We start from the raw sequence: 17,699 nt of genomic DNA, 5'->3' as shown, positions 1-17,699 counted from the left end.
TTGAACCTGACCGTTAAAGGTTTTAACGTACTCCGCATTTCAGATGAAGACACGGTCCTCTCAAATCGTCTCGGTAATGTGATACATGCGATTCATGTTTTTACACAATTAAGCTCAAGAGTATCTGCTAAAACTCAAACCAGCATTAGAATAGCGGTGAAAAAAAAGCTGTAAGTGACTTTGACTGTGCAGTAACTGGTTTTTCCTATTTCGAAAACTGCTGCTCAGATGGGATTTTCACACACAGCCATCACAAGGTGTTGTGGGAACGGTGTAAAAAAGGGAAAAAAAAATGCAGTGTTGATGGCACAGGACATAAAAGAATGGCTAGGCTGTTTGGAGATAGAAAACCAACAGTAACTCAAATAACCAGTCTTCAGCTGCAGAAAACTACACTGGGTACCATAACTGTCAGCTTAACACTGAGATTATGCTGTGTATAAGCAAAACAAAATTGGACAGTGGACAAAAAACTAAACAAATGTGATTCAGTATTCAGATAGTAAAGTTGGAATTTAGCTTAATCTAATATCTACCTTGTTGGCACACTTTGGGCCTCTTAGTGCAAACTAAAGATTGCTACCAAAGCCCCACATTAAACAGGAACAGAGCTAAATTATATAAAACCAGAGTAATGATAAGTTCTCACACTATCTGCTCTTCTCCTAATACCAGAAATATTAAGGCAACAGTTTTCCTATTTCGTACTGCTAAGAAAATGGTACCTCACAGATTAGGACATTTAAGGGGAAACATTTTCTAATCGGTACTTTTAGCAGGATGGCACTCCTGTCACAAAGCTCACATTATCTCAGACTCCTCAATTTCAGTGTGTTCTTTGAGAAGTGCTTCTTCAGCACCTTGCTGACTCTATAACACAATAATTTGAGATATTTCTAAAGAGAAAAAGAAGAGTAGAGAAACTTCAAATAAAAACTGGACAATGAGTATATATGTACTTTACGTTGTAATTCCATTTTGATCCCCTATTTAAACAAGAGTGTTAGAAAAATGCCCGTGTACTCTAAATACAGTCAAGTCAAGATACAATAGAAGTGCTTAACTGCTGAACGTCTTATCACAGTCACTCAATCGACTTTTCCTGCCTAACCGTGGATCAAAGGGGTATCCATCTGCTATTACTGAGCGAATGCCATGAGCTCTTTCAGTTTGAGGATTTCTTAGACGTTATCTCTTTTTCATCCTGAAATGGAGCTTTATTTCCTCTGAGACACGCACTAAGCACAAAGCAGCACCCAATCATCCAGCAAAATAAACAAAGTATGAAACAAAGGAATGGGCATTTTAGCTTTCTCCTTCCATCATATTAACATGCAGCATTTCACCACTGCACTGGATTTGTGTCATATACAGAAGCTTTACCTGAGCAAGGGAAGGTTACAGAGGCCAAACCGAGACGACAGTTGTTGCTGATATTGACTTTTTTTTTTTTTTAGCTTAACCACTAAATATTCCCAAATCAAATTTTATTATTTTCTTTTTTTGTGTGTGATGTTGTTGCCTGTTTTTAATTGTGTAATTGTTGCAAATGTGAGATACTTGCTGCTGCCTATCTTGGCCAGGTCTCCCTTGAAAAAGAGGTTTTTAATCTCATTGTGATCTTCCTGGTTAAATAAAGGTTAAATTAAAAAGGATGATTAAAAAATAGATACACCAACAGCAACATAATCCTTAAATTCATGTGATATTACCTCTGTAGGACAATCTGTTTCTTGCGATTCATGATCTTTCCAAAGCTATTAAAACTAGAGAGACAGATGTCTCAGTGTCTACTTTCCGAAGTTGCAGCTATGATAATTAAGACTATACTGAAAAAGGAACTGAGCCGTTCCTTGGTTTGGCATAAGAACAAAGATTTCAAACCTATTTGCCATTAACAATAGATATTTGTATAACTTCTTGATATAAAAGAAGAAGAGTTTTTCAATAATCAGTAAAATAATTTTCAGCACCACATAAGCAACTTCTTATTAGAAAGATCTGGTTAATTTCTTTTGTGTTAGTAACTTCATTTAGAGTCAAAATGATTGACAAAGTTGATCAACTGGAAAAACAAGCTGACTAGAGCCTGAGTGTGATTTTTCCATGCACATTTTATAAGAACAAAGCAGCCCTCAGTCACTGACTGATCAATCAGCAATTGCTTTCAATATAGGGGAGGGACAAAAGGCCTCAAGTTTTGCTGAACAATGCAAGATAAGAAGCATGCAAATACTCCACTCATATGTAAAAGGCTAAACAGTTATTTGCAATTTTTCTGCAAACATTTGAAAGGACTGTTTGTCTTTACAGTATATCATATCATGTTAAGCCAAGTACCTTGGAGAAAAGTCTCATCACTGTAGACTCCTGGAAGCTGAAAAGTTAGATTTTCTTTTCTTTATTTCGTCTTTCGTGTTGGGTGTTTTTCTTTTTGTTTGTTTTTGCTGTCCAGCTCGAAAAGACATTATTGTCTTGCAAGACAATAAATATCATATAAACCTATCAGCAGAAGAAAAGGATGATTTCGATGCTGCATCTTTTTTGACCACACAAAAGCCCTGCATCCTTAGAAGATTGTACAAACAAACTGCGAGACAAATCGACATAGTGTTCAGATCAGAGTAAAGAAATGACAACATAAGTTATTGAATAAAGTTTTCACTACCACTGAGGTCTCCTAAGCAAAACCACTCACTCTGCAGTAAAAAGTGTTCGGAAACTCTGAAGCGTGCATTCATGCAGAATGGTGAACCTGAGGTCAAGTCTTTACAGTACAGTTCAAATATGGATGATAGGACTGCAGTCTTTAACCATTCATCCATTCAAAAATCCAGAAGAAGGCTGACACACTTTATAAATGTCCTACAGCACTGATCTTGGCCACCATAAATGGAGTCCTTTTAGTCAATAGACACCTAGCTAACAAAGACTACATCCAGTCATCATCTATCAAGTCCCACAACGGATAAAGTAGTTTGTCAAACCAATCTAATCAACTGATCTTGGTGAAGCCCGTCTAAGGGCATCATCAATAACTGCATGCACGGATGGCTCCGAAAGACCTAAAGCACACAGCTACTGCCAGATGGAAGATAATCACTCTTGAACATTATCACTTTCCATTACTGGGCTGGTTTGTTTGGTATTTTTGCTACATAGTATATTGATGTCGTTATCAAACCATAAAGCTTTCATCGTGTTTCACGTCTCAGTGCCGCTCATATGAACATGATATACAGCTGACCTTCTACCGGGCACTGTTTTCTCTGACACGAGTTCAGTTGGCATGTCTCAATGCATCTTGACAGACAGACAGGCTGAGGGTTGAGACTGTGATTCAACTGCTGTTTTTCGCCCAACAGTGAAGTTTGAGTTGGTGTAGCTTTTGTTTTTCCACTTCACATCTCATGTAAGTCAATGTCACCCACCTGCCCTGAGTGGAGGCCCTTACAAATGATTCCCTGCATCACAAAACACTGAATTGAGAAAATGGCACGCAAATGACCCATCCTTCAGCTGATACATCTTATGTAAGCATAAAAAAAAAACATAAAAAAAAAAACAAACACACTACTAGTCCACTGGTAGTGCTATGATTTATCATGACTCCAGAAATATATTAATATTTTAAGAAAGCAGGATTTGCGTGCAATATTGCCATTAATAAAAATCAGTCCCTGCACATATTTAGTGAAAGAAAAGCCTTTGTCTGAGTACATCACTCATATTTATTACAACATCATCAGGTCAGATAAAGACAAGTGGCAGAGCCTGATCATCCCAGCACTGAGGTGACTACAAGTGTCCAAGCAATGTGCTAGATTTGCTAGATTCAACTCATTACCTTGAACAAATTTTAAGTTATATAGGCCACAACAGACATTCACACTTTATAGTTAAAAGAAACAGTAAGTCAACTGGGGCTTTCCTAAAAACACTTTGTGGACTCTGGAAATTTTAATTAAAGTCATTAATCCTGATCATGTTTTTATAACCACAACATCTTTGGACAAAATTACAATACATCTATTTTTTTCTGTCAAACAATGCAGTCTCCATCTTAGTAACAATCCCAACAACAATACTGCACATGTGCAAACACCCCCCGCTGCTTGCCACTCAATGAACGGGGTAGACCAACAACACCTCCAACTAAGCCATCAAATCGATGTTGTTTGTCCCTGACGCATGAAACAACCCAAGTGTTCCTGAAGTGTTTCCCCCGGTAGCAGGTAGATGGGAAGAAGTGCCACAAGCATGCCACAATTTTGGCCAAAAAGACTATATTTTGAGTCTTGTCTGTTAATGTTTCCTTTGACTGGCTCTTTACTATTAGTTAAGTTTTGTTGTCAACTGTTCTGATAACAGTTTGCCCCCAAAACACACTAGATTTACTGTTAAGAGCTTTAATGAAAAAAAAAAAGAGATAAAAATAAGGTGAGCAAAGGTTAATAATAAAAGTTATTATATCCAGAGGTTATTTGAGCTGGGTGTTGTAGCTAGGCTTGATGATTTCAAGGATCAAAAATAGTGAGAGAGATTGCTCTTATCGCCCCTTGTTTGGCCATTATTGTTAATATAGTGAATATTGTTGTTATTTTTACATTCATAAATGTAATCAGCCTCACTCTGGTCTCATGTCAGTATTTCCACATTTAACCAACACTCATGTGTGGGAACTTGCACACGCGCACTAATTCGTGCAACACTGCAACCTTTGAAATGAATGTGCACGTGCACTACTTTATCTCCTCTCCTAACCCCTTTTTTTTTTCAATGGGCGTCTGTCTTTGTCAGTGAAAGACTGCACTCTGTGTGTGAACAGTGAGGAATGGGGAGAAGCAGGTGAGCCATTTTACACACATTTAAAAACAAAGGGAGAAGTTCCTACAACTACAGGCCAGAGGAAAACAAGTTTTAAAAAACAACAACACAGCAACTGTTATGACTTGTTAGCTTTTCAGCTGATATCCCTCCACATATGGCCACTAATTACGATTTAATTACAGCTAAATAAGTCATTGCATGTGAACAAGGTTCTCCTGCTGATATGGCCTACCTTCTTTCTCTACATGAAAGTAGGAAAATATTCCTCAGTGTATGTGTGGGTTTCTCTCTCACTGGCATTAGTGAGACAGCACTGTTGTTGTGGGGTTTTTTGTATTTGGTCCATACAGCATGCATTATGGAGGGCAGTCAACACTACCTTAATGGGGTGCACATTTATCCTTCCCCTATTTGGCCCCAATGACAGTGGTATTGGTTATTGCCAGTAGGACAGGGTGATCGAATCTTTCAGATCTTATTCCTCCAAATAACATATTGATAAATGGACGACAAGGCAGCGAGAGAAATAGGGCAGGGACATATACCTCTTTTTGTTTCATAACTCAATATCAAAAGGTCACATATTCTTCCGGAACAACATAAATGTTGATTTTTACTATTTTTCAAACACGTCGTTGGCCTATTTGAAATAAGCTAGCAATATATTAGGTTGAGCTTCATGTCAGTCTCCAATTCAGGTCAAAATTGCAGAATGTGAAAGCAATTAAAATTAGTCAGTTTGATCATTTCCAATAAATAACATCATTAATGTCTGAGTGTATTTAAAATAAGACTGAATTTAAATGAATTTCCTTTAGATGTTTGTGTTTTTTTAATGACTGGACTCCACTATTCTTACAGTCACATTCAGAGGATTATTCTTTAAAGCATAGATACTCTTTGGTTCAACGGGAGGCCTTTTTATGTGCAAATATTTTGCCTGTCACTGCTGCTTTTTGGTCTTACGCCAAAGAGCATCCTGGCATAAATTCCACTTTAACCCCTGACACCTATAATAAGTTGTCCTTCCACAAACCTTAAACACAAAGATTGTGCTGTTATAGGCTGTTCTATACTATATTTGGCTGAGCTGCACTTTGTTTAGCGGTAACTATGCAAAGGAAGCGTACACTTGAGCCACTTAAGATGAGGCTTTGTTCCAAAAGAAATAAAATTCTTTGAGGTACTCTTAGTGCCCTACTAAAGGATAGAAATGTCCTTGAAAAGGTTTTGACAGAAATACTCTTTGTTATTTTTCTTTTTATTTATTTTTTTAACTTTTCCACAGATGCAAGTTTTGGTTTTCCGAAAGATTACTATGGGATGAGTAAAACTTACTACTGTTGTGTTTATAGTCTCAAGAATCACTATCCAAAGTTAGTCATGTCAATATGTACAAATAAACAAAAGCAGGTTAATACACTAGAGTGGCAGAGACGCCAAGGATAAATGGAAGAGTATCTAGGCAACAGGCACAAACATTTATAAACATTTTGGGGCATTTGGAGGAATTACTAAAGCTTTATACAATCATCATATGGTTTAAATTCAAAGTAAAATACTAGGACCAATAAATGGTCAAAGAACTCCCAAATTATACTCGGGAATGTGACAGAATGAGGTAAACTCACAAGAATCTGAATGCCTACTAGAAAATGTTTGATTTTTGAGTGCAGTGTTGAGCCCTTTTCTGAAAATGAAATGATCAAAGAAAAAGGAGGTAGAGGATCTGTTCTCAGCTGCATAAAACAAAAATTAATTGTGAATGATGGTGGAACCGCTTCAGAAATATCTTCGAAAACAAAAAAGGCTTTTCAGAAAAAAAACTGTTTTGCACACTGTTTGTAAAATGTTCAATTGTGGCACTAGTGGGATTTAAAGTCACAGTTTGATACAAAGAGAACAAAACATGTCATCTTCTATTATTAAACAGAGTTAGGGTCAACTGATATTTTTTTTTGCATAAAATAATGGACAATGTGCGTTTTATGTATATTGTATTGTATGTTGTATATGCGTCAATTCTCAGTCACAAGTTTATGTTTTTATTCTTTAGCCTACATATATAACTTGCTTGAGTACTGCTTTAGTTTTACCTTGTAAGGCATGCCTAACATCTGCTCCTGACAAATAGCAGATAGCTGTAACCACAGAAAGACAGAATTGGTGCCGATTCACCCAACAACAAAAAAACCCTAGCGCTATACCATGTAAATTACAATATGCTATTCTGTGCTACACACAGCAGGATCAATCATCTAGTACATGCAACACATGAATGCATGTGACACGTGAAGATTTAATGCTCTGCAGGCTTTAAATGGCCCACTAAACAGTCATTTGGTTTCATGGGAAAAGCTGGGTATCTTCCAGAGATAGAAAAATCAGTCACAAGAAAGGAGCACATGAGGATTACCAAAATTAAGTTGCTGAAAATAACTCTCTGTTGGAATCAGTACAGCAGCAAATCATCTTGTAATTAACAGGTGAACTTCAGTGAATAATTTGGAAAGGATGGAAAGATCCCATAATGTTGGTTTGAGGAATAGATGTCCTCGGCTAGAGATTACACTCGGTGTCAGCAAGACACTATTTAACTGTCCTTCTGCTCATGTATGTGCAACAATGTGATGATCAAAGTGTTATACTGCTTACTTGAAGAAAAGCAGGGCCAAATAAATCGACCACACTGCGCAGAAACTTTAGAAAGCAGACTATGATAAGTCTTTCTTTCGCACATTCTTGACAGTTCGTTTTTAAAGGCACATAAATAAATAAAAAAAGTCAGACATAAAAGCAGGTATTGTAAATATTTAACCTACAAACAACATAAGGAAACTCTCAGAAACCAATGATCAATAATTATTTGGGCAGCAATTCTGCCTTGCTGTACATTCAATCTATTCTGCTGGGAATGCTCTCTGTATTTCAGCGTTATAAAGCTTTCAAGGATCTCAAAGATTTAAACAGCAATAAGCTGCAGTTTTACACAAATATAGTGCACCACACCTTGAAAAAAAACCTGCTACGTTGATTTTTTGTTTCACACAAAAAGCCCAAGGCGGTAAATTATCAGTTTGTGGATCGTGTGTGCATATTAAATAAATATCAAATAACACATTCACCAAAGAGTGCAGCAAAGTAAAACTTATTTCATGGAGTCAGGCCAAATTCGTGATGTTCTGCTGCTGCTGCTGTTTCTTTGAGCTAATATAGTTTCCATCTCGTTTAAGCAGTGCTTTTGTTTGATGATCTCTCCTAGTTAGATGCAGCAATAGTCCTGTGAATTTCTGCTTGCAGACAACAAGACTAAGAAGAGATTTAGTCAAGGTGAGCTGGATTTTTCTGCTGTTGTTTGTCAGCTATTAAAGCATGAAATCAAGATGTGTGACCGTAAATCTCTCAAAACTCAGAAAGCACTTTAAGTATTAAAAAGGGGGGGAAATGAAAGAAACTAGATTTATGCTATTTCTTATTTTGCACATTATCAAAGCGCATGAAGAGAACCTTATTCACCACCCACATCTGTCCTGGAACAGCATGCAAAGAAACTTGGAAAAGACAACTAGAAGAAAATATGGTCAGTGACAAGATATTTTTCACAGAATCCTTGTTTTGTTGCACTGGCTCTTAACCGATCACTTCACCAGAACAGTTAATGCTTTTGTAGTGTTCCAGCCTTTAATAGGCAGCACAGCCACACATCTCCAGTGAGGCTGGTGCAGGCTGATGAAGAGCACACCATACGACTTTCTGACAAACAAATCAATAAGTAAGCAGCGAATGATCTCTCATCACAGTGGCATATTCGGGAGGAGTAATTCGTCTTTTTCCTAATGCATCATCGGTCAAGATTGAATAGTGCATTAAAGGCACTAAATTTTGGCCAGTGTTTCTGAGTTCAGAGGAGAAAGTCTTAACAGGACCAGCAAGACCTGTGTTAGTAGGCACAGCACAATAATATATTGTCCTTATGCATTATTTAATGGCACTGTGGGGATGATAGTGTTTGTGCACATTTCAAATTCTGTATGAGAGCATGTAGCTCCCTTAATTGGCTTGCTCAAGAGAGCCAAAGTGAAATGCTGTTCTAGTAGAAGATATTGATCAATAGGACCAGATGCAGCTGCTGAAAGCATTATCTAAATCAATGTCACCTTCAGGTAAACAGCAAAATACTAGAAGCTGGAGGTTTGCTATTATTCTACACTAGTGCTTTTTTCTGGTTTGCACAATGATATCACATTTCTTCATCTAAATGACCATTTAGAGGCTCTGACACGCAGTGTCGAGTGCAACAGTTTAAGGCTGCCACATGTGGCAGGACGACTGCACAGCACTGTTTCTTGAGGGAGATAGATGTCACCAATAATATTCTGAGTCATCAGAAGGAACGGGCAACTGGCTGGTACTATGCAGTGATGCGCCTCTGCAGTTTAGATGCCATGTGCTCCATAGTAGGTTATAAGCATTTTTCCAATTGAAGGATTTGGCTGCTCCAGACAGGTGGAATATGCTATGCTTGGATTATAACTGCTGCATACCACTGGGATCAGCTTGACCATATTCATCCACAATATTCCTGAAGGAATTGGCTCTCTCACCACCTTATGAATTCTTTTATGAATCTGTATGCCTCTGCTAGACAGTTAGCCGCCCTCAAAATGACTATCCACTGCTTCCCTCTATATCACAACCCACAGTATCTTCTCCCTTGCACCTTGTTACTACATTTTGCATGTTACAGAGCACAAAGCAGGTCAGTCTTTAACAACCAGAGCCTCTTGTACCTACCCTTTTCATCAGTTATTTGTCAGAAAAAAAACATCGGCAATGTTAACAAGTGCACTGCAGACACAGATTCACACTCCTTGACAATAAATGACAGCTCTTCTTATTGAGACTTACTACGCAGATGCGAGAGGCTAAAAGCCTTCAGGGTAAAACGAGAATTGCCGCAATCATGACTTCCAAAGGTTACCAAGTCAGAATACAAATGCTCTTAAGAGATATCAAAAATGACCAAGTGCAAAAGCTACAAAGTCTTGCTACTCTGACTTTTGCACCTTTAAATTGAGCTTTTGAAATGCTTTAGCCAGTTTTCACCTGCTCTGCTTTTAAAGGACTTTTTTTTTTCAAATTCAATCTACTAACTTTTGATTGTGATGTATTTTTAGTCACACAACTAAAGTAAAAAAAAAAAAACTAACTTAGCAAATAAGAGACTATATGTGCTGCTTGTCCTTTTCACAATCACAGGGGACACATCCCAGCATGCAACAGCAGATTCACAGAGTACATTTTGGACAGGTCAAACGTCTAAGCTACTAAAGTCACATTCACCTTCAAACAGGTAGTGTTTAAATCTTGCTTCTTGCATGCAGACAAACCCAGGAGTTAGGACCTTGTTGTAGTGAAGGAACATCAGCTTTCTGCACAAAAACCTGTTTTGTGTCCTCAACACAGTGCAGCATAATACACCGTGTGCTGATGAGCAAAAAAGAAGTAATGTCTATGGAATAAATTATACATCTAAAATAAGCACCAAAAGCTGTTTAACAACTTACTGCAGTGGGCATTAAGTTTAATATGTTTTTTTGCTCTTGTATTTTCTCCCTGTTGAAATCCATCATGCCGCAAAGTTCAAAAGTGTTTTATGCATCTCAAGGCCTGTATGTTATTTACCTGCGTTTCCTCCTTTGAGAGCCCCACTGCTTTTTTTGTCACTTTGTTACTCGCTCAAATATAAAATCCAAGAGCAGCTCTAGTTTAATTGCTTCAGTGCTTTGGTGGCTACTCCTTTGATCTTTGTGGCTAGTTGTAATTATGCCATTTCTCGAACCTTTTTCATGCATCTCGAGTGCTAAATAACTTGACTTGCCTTGGGAGAAACATCTATCTCATTCTTTTGACCAATAACAACTTAATTGGTACTTTTCTTTACTGGTTCTTTTCTGCATGCAAAATCCAAACTTCAAGAAAAATGATCAAGAGGGTAGAGGAGTTTTCTCTAACTCTCTGACACCATTTATTTCTCTCGAGATATACACAATATTATCCCCAAAAACTTTTCTTGCTCTTTGTTTCCTTAAATAAAATGTAACGATACTGCTATTTTTTTTTGTCGAAAAACGTGTTAGTCAATGCTGGAATCAGCCCACAATATCATATGTCTCCATGATACGGTACATAACTGTGGAAAGAAATGACTAAAATCATGCCAAAAGTCACTACTTGCGCCACTATTTTAACTCTTCGATTGATAGCTTAGAGTATCTTGGAAAAAGTAATCTTTTCAGCAAATGTGTGCATTTTGAAAATGTCAAGCTGAGAACATGACTCACTGTAAAGGGCTATTTTAATATACCTTGTATAGAGAACAAATACATGTCTGCCCTATACAGTCTTTTATAGTCCTGAATACAGATCAATAGCTTGTGTTTGCTCTCATTCCTGCAGTGGCTGATAACCCACCACTGGTCCTGATTTCATAATGCTAACACATGACACCAGCACCATGAGCAGCTGCTGTAACACAATGCAACAGAATGGCAAGGCAGAGAGACCTCATTAATCTAACCTCTCAGCCTGCATATAGCAACCTAGAAAGCAAAATAGTAATAAAAAAAAACAAAAAACTCAGCACACATGTCACTGTAACTTTCTTTTTATGGCATTACCTGCTGAGATATTAATTTGTTCTGCAGCAGTTTACTGCCTGCATTAGCATTGCTGAACATGGAAGTGTTGGCAATAATGCATGATAATGATAATGACCATCCTGTCTGATTTCATTAGGCAAACACATGACAGCAAATGCTCTGAGCTTCTGCTGTAACATCCTGCAACACGCTGACAAGTAAACTGACAAGACATGATCATCACCACTTACTGCAACGCACACAGCTAGTAAAAAAAGGCATTTAAATACATAAGAACCCTGCTTCATGCACTGCTAATTCAAATCACAAATCCTATGAAGCTCAAGGGTATCAACCCTCCAAAGAAGAAACCTCATTAACCTCTGATAAAGGAGACTTCTCAAGTCTCTTATGTCAAAACTTGTATGATGCACAGTTTTAACCAAACATCATTTCAATTTGCTTTTTGCCAAAAAACACAGGGTTAAATCTTTACTTCAAACTAAACAATAAGAGTGAGTCAAGCCCTTAAGACAGCTGTTTGTGCTCTTCTTACAATAAAAGCCTTACATGACAAATACAGTACAGTATTTTATTGCCTTTAGTCATCTGTCAGACTATGGTATAATTCCTTTATGACAACTGTTATTTTTTCACTTTACTGCAGTTGACAGCCGTGAAAAAGGTGGGTGCTCTGTCATGTAGGAACATACATGCTAAAGGAGGGTGTATACCATAGATACAGCTGGCAGTCAGTGTTTTCCAATAGCACTGCAAGCTGCAGTAACACTCACTGCCTGCCCTAATGTAGCCACACAGCTGTCCAATGTCTACATGTATCCCAGGGGAAGTCTTAGAAGGTATTGTGTGGATTAAGCGGGGCTATACGAGGAATGTTCACTTGACTTTAGTGAAAGATATTGACAATTTAACCCCACCTCAATCTAACTGATTTACAACCTCTATACCTCCATGCAGGCATCGTGAGTTCTCATTTTTCCTGCAAGCTGTAAGTGATGTCCTCTGAGTGATAAATAGATATTTCAGGGACAAATGCTGACCTCTGAAGCAAAAATTGGGATAGCCACTCCATTGAGTCTAAAAAGTCAGTGATTATAAAGTAACTGGAAAATGATGAGAGGGGCTGAAAATTCCAGCTGCAACCATTATAGGCAGAATTCACTCACAGTGCCCATGAGATCATTAGAATGCTGCATCAGTACTTCTGTATCCCTTCATCATTTCTAAACCTGATTAGCTGATTTGCCAAAACAAAGGTCAGGAGTAGAATAATATACAGTGCACACATCCTGAAAAGGCCTCTACTCATTATACAAATTCATCATCTGGCCGAATGTTTTTTAAACTTGCAAGTTAACAATGCAGTTATAAGTTTCCTGATGGTTCAGGCTCTGTGGCTCCAGTGTAAGACGGTCCACTCTCTGAGCAATCAGTGCAATTTACCCTGATGGGAGAATTCCAGCAGCTGCTGCTAATTTATGAAAACTCTTGGTCTCTGAGTGGTGCTGATGCAGACACACCCGGGCCATTTCCACACGCGCTTCTGTCTGTGGGAATTCAACTCTTGTGTCACTGTTTAACCGTCTTCATTGCAGTTAGGAGCTCTGTCAGCCCTATGACAGAGCTGTTGTGAGCCCATCGGACTCAGTCTATCAGATATAACAGCACTAACAACCACGTGAGAACTGGATATCTCAAGTAACATGAAGACATCTCTGCCAGACAGGTTTATACCATATTATCCAGCAGACTACTGTGAATAGCCTAGAAAGACTTGCACATTATGCATCAAGATACATAAATGATTAGATAGATAGATAGATAGATAGATAGATAGATACCGGAGGCCTATTATTCTATATTTAGTTTGCACAATCCATGCCGCACATCAGAGATCTGGACACCAGATCACATTGCACCCACGTATGTGTCACAGCTGCAAAAGTCTAATTTACATTTCTCACCAAGTCTGAGAGACTTACCAGAAGTGGAACTGGGACTAATATAGCAGAAGCCAAAGGCTTGATCCCAATGCACATGATTTCGCTGTCCACACACTTGTCTCAGCGGATAAATTCACAACGAAACTCGGATGGCGACGAGAGTTCATTTATTCCAAATTCAGGTGTAAAACCCTTCTTGTTACGCTGGTCAGGCTTGTGCTGCAAAAATCCAAGGGACCCAATGAGCGACAATCTGCTGCTTAAGTGTCATCAACAAGAGACAGTCCTTCCCAGTTACCTGCATCGGGATAAAACCCCACCTAAAATCCCAGTACGATCCGATTAGGGCTCGAAGGCAGGCAGAATATAATTAGGTTGAAATCTCTGAATCCAGAAGCTCAGGGGGGTCCGAGTGTTGCGTCCGAGCCGTCTTCAAATGGGTTAAAGCGTGAGTACGTGGTCGTAGCAGGTCCCCCGCATACGGGTTTGTAACGCGGAGGAACGATGGACTAAATTTCCAATAAATCTCACGCCTGTGATGAATTGCAGTACAGATGGTGTCGGGATGGAGAACTGCAGCATGGGGCTCTTTTTGAAGCGATAGGTTGCACTCCTGAAAAAAAAGAAGCCTCACACGGTTGAAGGTTGGCGTCAAATTCGGGCTTCAAGTCAATCAAAAACAGCAAAGGTCGGAAAAGTCTCCACCAACACCGGGTTTCTGTTAATTACAGCACTACAGCGCACTTATCGTGCCTAATTTCCTGACATGTATTTACCTTCACTGTAGACGTTTGTTGCCATAACTTCCCCTATCTGAAGCGCAATGAAGGAATCCCACCCATGCACTGATACTGTTTTTTCTCGCTCTCTCTCTTTCTCCTCTAACACTATGCGTACCCATGCGAGCAATTAGTTTTCATACACGACTTGGTCCGTCCGCTCTTTCTACAAAGCAATGCGGTCGATTTCTTCGGGCGGGATGTGGCAGGAAATCTTGCTGTGTCCCAGGGAACAGGCAACCTTTGAAAATGCGCCTCTACTCTTCATGCAGGCGTCCACCTGCGTAACACGAGCCCGCTATAAAAGAATACATTTGGTCACGCCATGATGTCTGGAGCAGAGCAGAGCCAAGTGGCCAGTGGACAAATTCTTGATATCAGAGGAAACGACTGACACCTTTCATGGACAGTGCAGCACTGCAGCAATGTGATGTCATTTGAGCTCCATTTAAAGCAAATACACGAAACACTGGAGGCTTTTCTTTTTCTGTGGTGGTGAGGAGAAGCAAATGTTTCAACATGAAGGTGGCTTGAAATAGAGAGGGGGTGCTGTGGGCTGTTTGTGATACTCCGGGATGGGCTGGTATCTCATGGTCCAGCACAACAAGATACTGCAACAGTGGACCGGAGGAGAGAGCCCTGAGGGAGGGGATTGAGGAGGTGTTGGATCATTGCTGCACTTAAAAAAAAATCACACTCGCTCTCCTTATAGGCAGTAGGAGGTGTTCAGTGTCTTGCATTTGGGCTCTAAAGAATACTTCTAACCCTCTATACCTTTATTTTTTTTATTTGTATCCTTCTCAGTCTTGAACGGGCATGATAATAAGTAAAAACATGAATTCACTGACCGCCCACACACATGTCCCAGACAGCACCTACTGCTTTGCTTTCCAGTTGGGACAAACACCCCTCTTAGCCCAGATCAGCAGAAATTGGATATCCAGCCTATAGAAAAATAACATGAACATCCTCCCACCAGTAAAAAAAACAATAGTTAATCCTCTCAGAGTTGCAAAAGAAAGCCAAAGACAGCCCATTCGACATAAAGCCATCATGTTTTCCAGTGTTCTTTTTTGTCCGTGTTCATCCCCCAAGAGCATTGTCTGCTTGCATGGAGGCTGCATGACATCATGAAACAAGGAATTACTGTAAGATGGACTTGGCAGTTCCTGTAAAATCCTATTGATTTAGCTGCAGGAGCATCACATGTGCTGCACAGACTTGGACACATTATACATTAAATGTTGGCTGTTAAATACCTGGCATTCAAGACCTCAGAGGAGGAGATTCACCTTTAAAGCAGATTTAAGTGTCTTCTGCAGGCTGAATTGATTAACCAAATAAAACTATCCCATCACATAAGAAAATTTAAGATACAATGAAAGTATCTCACATAACAGGCCCCAAATGTACAACTATAATAATGTGGAAATGACAAGAAAGAAAAGTATGAGAAAGAAAAGTACAATAAATAACAAGGTTAATTCTCACAGAGTACTAAAGACACCTGGAATGTCTTGAGCATTAGAACAGTGAATCTCCACACTTATTCTTTTTCTTGGCTTCAGCTGCACGTTTTATCATCTTTGTTTGGGTACTGCAACATGACAGGTGTCACAATTATCTGACTCAAAACAAGAGCATCAGCCTGTTTTAATTAAAGGGCAGTTCAAAATGGGTGGGACACCTCCAGGGTGTTTTATATGGAAGAGTGAGATGTAACACAAGCTCACTTTGGAAGACACTATACCTACAGGGTTGTTGTATTTGCTGCCTTCCCGATTTCTTTTTCTCTTTTTCTTTTTTTATATTTCTCATGTAAATGTTTCAGATATTTTAATATTACACTAAGATAACCTGAGTAAATATAAAGTGCAGTTTTTAAACGATGATTTCCTGTATTAAGGAGAAAAAAATACCTTTCCAAACCTACCTGGCCCTACGTGAAAAAGTAACAGCTCTCCCTTTTCAAATCATGAATGAACTGCAATTAACCACATCAGTTGAAAAGCTGAGTTCAGTTTCTCTAGCCATTCATAGGCCTGATTTCTTTCAGACCTGCGGAACAAAGAAATCACTTAAATAGACAAAGTGTCTGCCAAAGTGAATTAGGCTGAAATATCTCAAAAAGCAACACATTATGAAACAATCAATTAGAATCATTGACTTCTACCAGTCTGGTAAGGGTTGCAAAACTCCAGTGTACTACGGGCATTATCCACAAGTGGAGAAAACATAGAACAGGAGTGAACCTTCTCAAGAGGGGCTGGCCTACCAAAATTACTAACAAAAATCTTAAAAACATCTTACACAAGACTTTTGGGAAACTAGTCTACAGAGTGATGAGACAGAAGCTGAACTTCTTGGGAGGTTTGACTCTGGTTACAGCTAGCATAATATTAACACAGCATTTCATAAAAAACAAAACATCATATACACAGTCAGACATGGTGGTGGTAGTGTGATGGTCCGGGAATGGCTGCTTTGATGCTTCAGGAGCTGCAGGACTTACTGTAACTAATGGTACCGTGAATTCGGCTCAAGCGTAGAGTTGGTAACACTAAAGTATATTTGTTGATCTGAAATATCTAGAATCTGACAAATATGGAAAAAAAAACAAAAAACCCCCCAAAACATTTGTCACAGTGCTGCATATAAGTGTAACTCAGTTAATATCAATAAAACAGTTATATTTGAAAGGTGGGAAACAATATGAATTCAGATTCTCACACATCTTTAAACTAATTTTGTGCCCTCTGAACAGATGCCAGTCTTTCAGAATATCATTGTGTTTTAGTATGCGCTGGAGCATTTTGGTTTTATGATATGATTTCTCTCAGCTCTGTCTGAACGAGGTGGGTGAGTACATAAGACACAAGCAGCAAATACTGATGGAAACTGAAAAAGAGCCACGAAGGAAGACAATCTGCTATTTATATCAGGCTGCACTCCATGGGGCAAAGCTCCCTCTTGCAGTAATGCACTCTAAAAGTGATTGATTAGTGTGTTATTGAGATATTGTCCATCTTAACGTTCCTCTCTTGCCAAAGTGATGAAATTACCGCACACTAGTCTGTGAAAGCATAATAGCAGATTAGGTCAGTGTGAGCCATCCACTCTAATCCGGAAACTTGACATTCCCTAAAATGGTAAACATGAGTGGGGGGTCTTCACTTAGATCTCGAATGTACCACCCAGCCACTAATACCCTTAGACAGCGTGCTTAATGACTTGGAATATTTTACTGAGGTTCTTTAATTTAGATTCAACCATACATGGTCTCTGTACGTGCACATCTGAAAATGTCATTTCCAACACAACACAGTTGCCCTTTGTTTGAACAAATTGTGCAGATCACTTTCCATATGGACAGTAAAACACTCACACTCACTAGCTGAGCCCAGACAATCTAAAGTGTGATGCGCCATCAGTTTAGCACGTCAGAGAAATGTCGCGTGTGTATGTGTATCTGAAATTGGGAATAA

At 38.9% G+C, this 17,699-nt stretch overlaps 1 protein-coding gene across 4 annotated transcripts in view; it reads right to left on the bottom strand.

Moving 5' to 3' along the window:
* lrfn1 (leucine rich repeat and fibronectin type III domain containing 1) overlaps window positions 1-14,838 on the bottom strand; it is a 134,475-nt gene extending 119,637 nt beyond the window's left edge. Inside the window, exons 1-2 of one of the 4 annotated variants that reach the window (XM_082503569.1) lie at window positions 13,756-14,838; window positions 13,475-13,654 (exon numbers count right to left, since the gene is read on the bottom strand). The gene's annotated coding sequence lies outside the window, so the exon portion shown is untranslated. Of the gene's footprint in view, window positions 1-13,474 lie in introns of all 4 variants that reach the window. The other 3 variants (XM_082503567.1, XM_082503566.1, XM_082503568.1) reach the window with 3 other exon arrangements.
* Window positions 14,839-17,699: the final 2,861 nt, after the last annotated feature.

The sequence above is a fragment of the Aulonocara stuartgranti genome (assembly GCF_965226115.1).
Source record: "Aulonocara stuartgranti genome assembly, chromosome: 14".
Classification (NCBI taxonomy): Eukaryota; Metazoa; Chordata; class Actinopteri; order Cichliformes; family Cichlidae; genus Aulonocara; species Aulonocara stuartgranti.
Note: the sequence above shows the minus strand (reverse complement) of the source record. Positions and strands in the feature narration are given on the sequence as shown.